Source organism: Galeopterus variegatus, unplaced genomic scaffold (genome assembly GCF_000696425.1).
Source record: "Galeopterus variegatus unplaced genomic scaffold, G_variegatus-3.0.2 Scaffold11365, whole genome shotgun sequence".
NCBI lineage: Eukaryota > Metazoa > Chordata > Mammalia > Dermoptera > Cynocephalidae > Galeopterus > Galeopterus variegatus.
Genome location: NW_007737476.1, coordinates 31,041 through 36,930, shown reverse-complemented (window position 1 = coordinate 36,930; position 5,890 = coordinate 31,041). Strand labels below are relative to the sequence as shown.

Genomic DNA, 5,890 nt, shown 5'->3' with positions numbered 1-5,890 from the left:
AATGACACCATGGTGAAGCTGAGTTCCTAAAATGTGAAAATTCTAAAGAAGTTTCTGTTTCCAAGAGTAAAATGCAGCTGACACCATGAGGCAAAAGCTATCCTGAGCTTTTTTCTTTTTCCCCCTACACCCCTGCCACCTCCCGTAACCCTTAGAAATCAGAAAAAGAAATCTGGGATTGTATTGATAAACTTTCAAAATAACATATTATGGAAATGCTTGTTTTATTTTTTAAAGGAGAGTTTCAAGAGAACAGGATGCTTGAATATAACAAACTACTAGTCAAGAGAAAACCAACACCCAAGCCCTTTGCTAAGTTCACAGCAAAAATTCAAAGAAATCAAGATAAACAGTTTGATCCATGTACAATTTATATAAACTTCTTAACAGGATGAAACATCTACAACAAAATTCAAGTCTCTCCATATTTTGGCAATTCCATGAGTAAAAGTAACATAAGGATGTTTTGGAAGGGCTTAAGGTCACATTCAGAACTAAACAGAAAACTTTTAAACCTAGAAAGCAAAACGGAAACTTTCATTATCTGCTTGATTGTACCGCGTCTAAAGAGAAATAGTCTGGATAGTGATTATACCAATAGGTGCTTAGTGTCAAAACTAGTGTAAGTAATTTACCATGAAAAGCCTGTAGCTGATAAGCTGCTTTTCTTCTCTGTTCTCTGTTTTAACATGTATATGCTTGAGTTTAATGAAGACCACCTTTTTCAATTGCTCCTGAGAGCAGAGAAGTGAAGTAAAGTAAGCCCGAGAAGTCCTGGGGCCCTAACAGACTTTTTCTTTCTTTTTATTTTTTGGCTGGTGTTGTTCCCTTATGTTTCAATATCTAAGGTTTAAAGATGTTTAGAGGAAAAGTATCATATCTCGGCTATTAGGTCTTGTCAGAGGCCATCAGATGGACAGCTATTTACTGGGCAATTAGCCTAAAGTTCTTGGGTAATGTTATCAAAACAAAAACTTGAAACTTTCCTGTTGAAACCTTTTATTCTGTTTTCATTGATACTTAAGGAAAACAGCTTTGCCCTGGAATTATGATATTAACTTATTTCACTGTCACCTGGAATTATGACATCAACTTATATTTGGCCATTTAGGAACAAAACCAACTTCATTTTTCTTAGATCTATTCAGTTGATAAACGGCCATGAACTGATCATTTTCATTCTACGTAACCTTTAACAAGAACTCATAAGTTGCATTGATTATGCCCCCAAGAGATGAGAGACCAATGGAAGTTCAGGTGGGCACCTCTGAAAATATTTATCACTGGCCTGTCCCGTTATACCATTTTTTTGAAAACATTTGGAAAGACTGAAATATTCTACCAACCTGAGACTATATGCTAGTTTTTACATTAACTGGAAAGACAAGAATCTTGACATGGAACCCAGTAGACCTCCACAGATAACAGTCAGTGATGGACTGGCACTGTGAATCATTGCAGTAGGCAATGACAATAGGCTCCCTAATTGGATATCAAAGGCCAAAAGAGGGGACATTGCTGAACCCAGAACAAAGAGTAGACACCAAGCCTCTGTAATACTCTCCAGGCCCATGGCATTTCAGTGTCTTTATAGCCTGATCAGTGTTTGTAAATTCCTTATGATGATTGCAGTATTGAAGCAGTGTCTGAACTCTTTCCATTGGAGTGAAAACTCATTCTGTCATTCCTGCAAGTACTGCCATTGAGCACTGACATGCTCATAAAAAGGCAAGGTAAATCCTCATACAGAGCAAACATAAGCACCAGTGTCCTTGTCTTCTGCTTTAATGTGGGAAGTATTCCACGGTACAAGTTTCAAAATCTCTCTCTCCTCAACTGAGGTACTGTATCTCGGGTTCTGATTCCACACAGCTGTTGCCAAAAGCGGACCTTTTGGGTGGGGATTGTAATCGCCACATTGCTCAAAGCTGCACATTGCTAATAACGCTTCACTTCACTAACACTGTGAAGTGATATATCTTGCTTTGAAGATGTAAGGATGGCACTTCTAAATCCATCATTTGGCTTAAGATCTTTCTTCTTCATGATTTCTTTTAACCTGTAACACAATCTGGATCTGGAGTTTTGGGGGATAATAGCTTTTGAATAACTTTCCCAATTTATTCCCTTGTTACTGGTCTGTTAGATTCTCTTCTGGAATCAATTTTGATAACTGGATTTCCCATCACCAGGGGTGTCCCACAGGACTGTGAGTCCATATGTGTCTCAATGTTTACTGTCGGTTTCTTGTAGACAACATACAATTGGGTCTTGTATTTTGATGTAGTTTTACAATACCTGGTTTTTAACCGCTTCATTTAGACCGCTGATGTTCAGTGTGATTACTGCTATAGTTGGATTGCTATCTACCGCATTACTGTTTTCTATTTACTTCCCTTGTTTCTTTGCTCTTACTTTTGTTTTTCACTGCTTTTTAGCCTTTTAAAAATTAATCCAGTGTTTTAAATGATTCTATTTTCTCTTATTAATGAGCATGTACGTTTAAAATGTTTTTTATAGTTTTTTGAAAGAATTTGTTCTAAAGTTTGAACTATACTTTTACAACTAATCCAATTCCACTTTCAATGAATACTTTACCGCTTTACAGGCAATGTGACTCTTTTTTTGGTCCGATAAAGTCTTTAATTCTCCTTCACTCCTGAAGGATGATTTCACAGGGTACAGAACTCTAAGTTGGTGGGTTCCTTCTCTCAACACTTTGAATGCTTCACTCCACTCTCTTAGTGCCTGCATGCTTTCCGAGGAGATGTTGGATGCACTTCTTATCTTTGTATATCTCTATGTAAGATGTTTTGTTTTCCCCTCTGGCTTACTACTTGTTTTTTTACACTTTAAAATTTATATGCCTAGGTGTAGATCTTTGCATTTATTCTGCTTGGTGTTGTCTGGGCTTCCTGGATTTTTGGTTTTGTGTCTGACATTAATTTGTGGAAGTTCTCAGACATTATTGTTCCAGCTATATCTTTTTCTGTCTCTCTTCTGGTATTGTGATTACTCTGTATTAAACCTCTTGTAGTTGTTCCACAATCCTTGAATATTGGGTTCTCTCTCTCTTTTTTTCTTTGCTTCTCTCTCTCCCCCGTTCCCACCCTTTCTCCCTCTTTTTCTTTTTTTTTTTTTTTTTTTTTGGTTTTTGAAGTTTCTGTGGATGTATATTCAAGCCCAGAGATTCTTTTCTCCACAGTGTCCAGTCTACTAATAAGCCAAAGACATTTTTCATTTCTGTTACAGTGTTTTTGATTCCCAGTATTTCAGGTTCTTTCTTAGGACATCTTTTTCTCTGTTAACATTGCCCATTTGTTGTTGAATTCTTTCTACTTTATCCATTTGAGCACTTAGCATACTATAATGGTTTGAATTATGTCCTCCCAAAACTCACTGAGGCTTCAATTGTCTTTTGAGTTTTATGTATTAGAAACTTAGCCCCCACTGTAACTGTTAAGAGGGTGGGAAATCCTATTATAGTAATTGAAAGGTGGAGACTTGAAGAGGCGATTGGATTGTAGGACCTTGCAGTAGTGAATGGATTAAAAATGGTGGTCAGGGGTGTGGTTCTGAGGGCTTTAAAAGAAGAGGAGAGTCTCTCTCTATATCTGTCTATCTCTGCTTCTGCCATCTTGCAATGTGAGACCCCTGGGTTGCTGTTGCCACCACCAGATAGACTTGAAACTATAAGCAATAAATTTTATTTTCTTTCTAAATTCCCAGTTATGTGTATTTTGTTATAAACAACACAAAATGGACTAATACACATACTGATCAGCTACTAATCAGCATTTTAAGAAATTCTCTCTGATCCTTTCTCTGTCTCTGTCACTTCACATTATGTCTTTTTTGTGTTTTAGAATGCCTTGTAATTTTATTTAAGTATCCAGACATAATATGAATAATATGCTGTAATATGAATTCAGAAATGTGGTGGTAAGGTGTGCAGAAGGGGTAGCTGTGGCAGCTTCTTTGGGATACTGTAACACAATTCTTTACAGTGGGCAATGTATAAACAATGGAAAAGTATTGCTCCCATTTCTTGAGGCAGGAAAGTCCAAGATCAAGGCTCCAGGAAATTTGGTGTCTGGTGAGGGTCCATTCCTCATAGGTGGCACCTGACTTGTGTCCTGACATGGTGAAAGAGGCAAGGAAGTTTGCTTTGGCCTTTTTTAAAATAAGGGCACTAATCCCTCCCTTGAGGGCTTTTTCCTCCTGACTTAATCACCTCCCAAAGGGCCCACCTGTTAATTCTTGTGTATTGGGGATTACATTTTATCATGTTGATTCTGGAGGGACACAAACATTTAAACCATAGCAGAAGTGTCTGTAGTCATATGATTAAATCTCCTTCTCTTAATGAGACTGTGTCTTAGACTGTGAAGTTCACAAGTGTTCCTTAATGTTTTTTTTTTTTTTTTCCTTTTTCCGTGTCTGGCAAGGTCTGTATGTGGGATCCGAACCCTCGGCGGGAGCGCCGCCGCACTTCCCAAGCGGCGCACTATAGCAGTGCGCCACCGGGCCGGCCAATTCCTTAATGTTTTTAATCCCCCTTAGGTGGGACAGGATGGCTTGAGTAGTCCGGAATTGGATATTTCCCTTCGTCTATGTGGAAGGCTAGCATAGAATGTGCTGGAGTTGGGTTTTTCCCTTCTCCCTGGTCATTTAGGCTCTGATGATAATACAGCAGGCTAGCCCCTGATTCAGTAGTTTCTCCTGAGGCCAGGCCTTGTTAAAAAGAACTGAGTGCTCTATCATATTTCTAAATAGTTTGCCTTTTCCCCTCTCACAAGTGGAAGAAGGAGGAGAGTTTTCTTTACTATTTACTGTAAGTCTAGAATCTCTTCACTTCTTTTACTGGTGTATGTGTAGGGCAGGTGTTAAGGTGGGTTAGGGGAGGTAAGCAGGTTGTTAAGCTAGGGCTAGGGTTCACAGACCCCTCAAGCCCATTGTACAGATGGTCACAAACCCTTCACATGCAGGTCCATGAGATATTTAATAGGAAAAGATCCTGGGAGACATGGGTTAAAAATTAATAGGGCTCTATTCAGAGCTAGGAACAGCCATCCCAGTGGCCTCCTGGAGTGTCCTGAGGAGCGAGGGTGAGGCATGTATCAGAGCCATTAGTCCTTTGTATTTAGGTCCATAACCCAAGACGCCTGGGTGCCCACACGCAATTACATTAGACAGTAACCAAGGAACACCTGGGTACACTTGGATATTTACATCAAATGCTCAGCAAGATTCTGAACATCTGAGAGGCCCTGACCATTTTCCTATACTTTTCCCTACAATCCACACCTTCAGGGTCCCTTGCCATGCAATCTACTAGTTCAGAATCTTCCACGATATTCCCTTAGCAAGGATAAATGACATTTACATTCATATAACCTATTGTCTGTTCTATATGCCTTAAGGCTTGTCCCGTAGTTCTAGCCTTTCAACTATTAGCCACACATGTCTGGTTAGTAGTCATCATTGGGGTGATTTTCCATTGGAAACATGTAGCCATACTGATGGGAAGTTCAGCTCATATTCAGCAAGCTGACACATTGGCCACACGAATGTACGTTGGTGCCTGTAGCCACACTATGGGCAAAAAACCAGAAGGATTATTGGTACCAATGGGGGGAGTTCTCATCCCTCTGTTAGGATACATGCCAGTTTGCCACTCTGAGAAATTATGGTTGCAGGAATAGGTATCTTGCCTGGTTTATGATACCATACACTATCCACTAACTCTTTTGGATCTGTACATTCTACATATAGCAATATAGGGGAACTCATAATTGGCCATAATGATAATACAAATGTCCCCTTTTGAATAGAGCACTTATCTGTTCCAGTTCATGTTACCTTTACTTGGGGAGGCCAGGTACTTGTT

At 39.2% G+C, this 5,890-nt stretch overlaps 1 pseudogene; it reads right to left on the bottom strand.

The window, feature by feature from the left end:
* Positions 1–1,181: 1,181 nt before the first annotated feature.
* LOC103610592 lies at positions 1,182–2,046 on the bottom strand (annotated as a pseudogene).
* Positions 2,047–5,890: the final 3,844 nt, after the last annotated feature.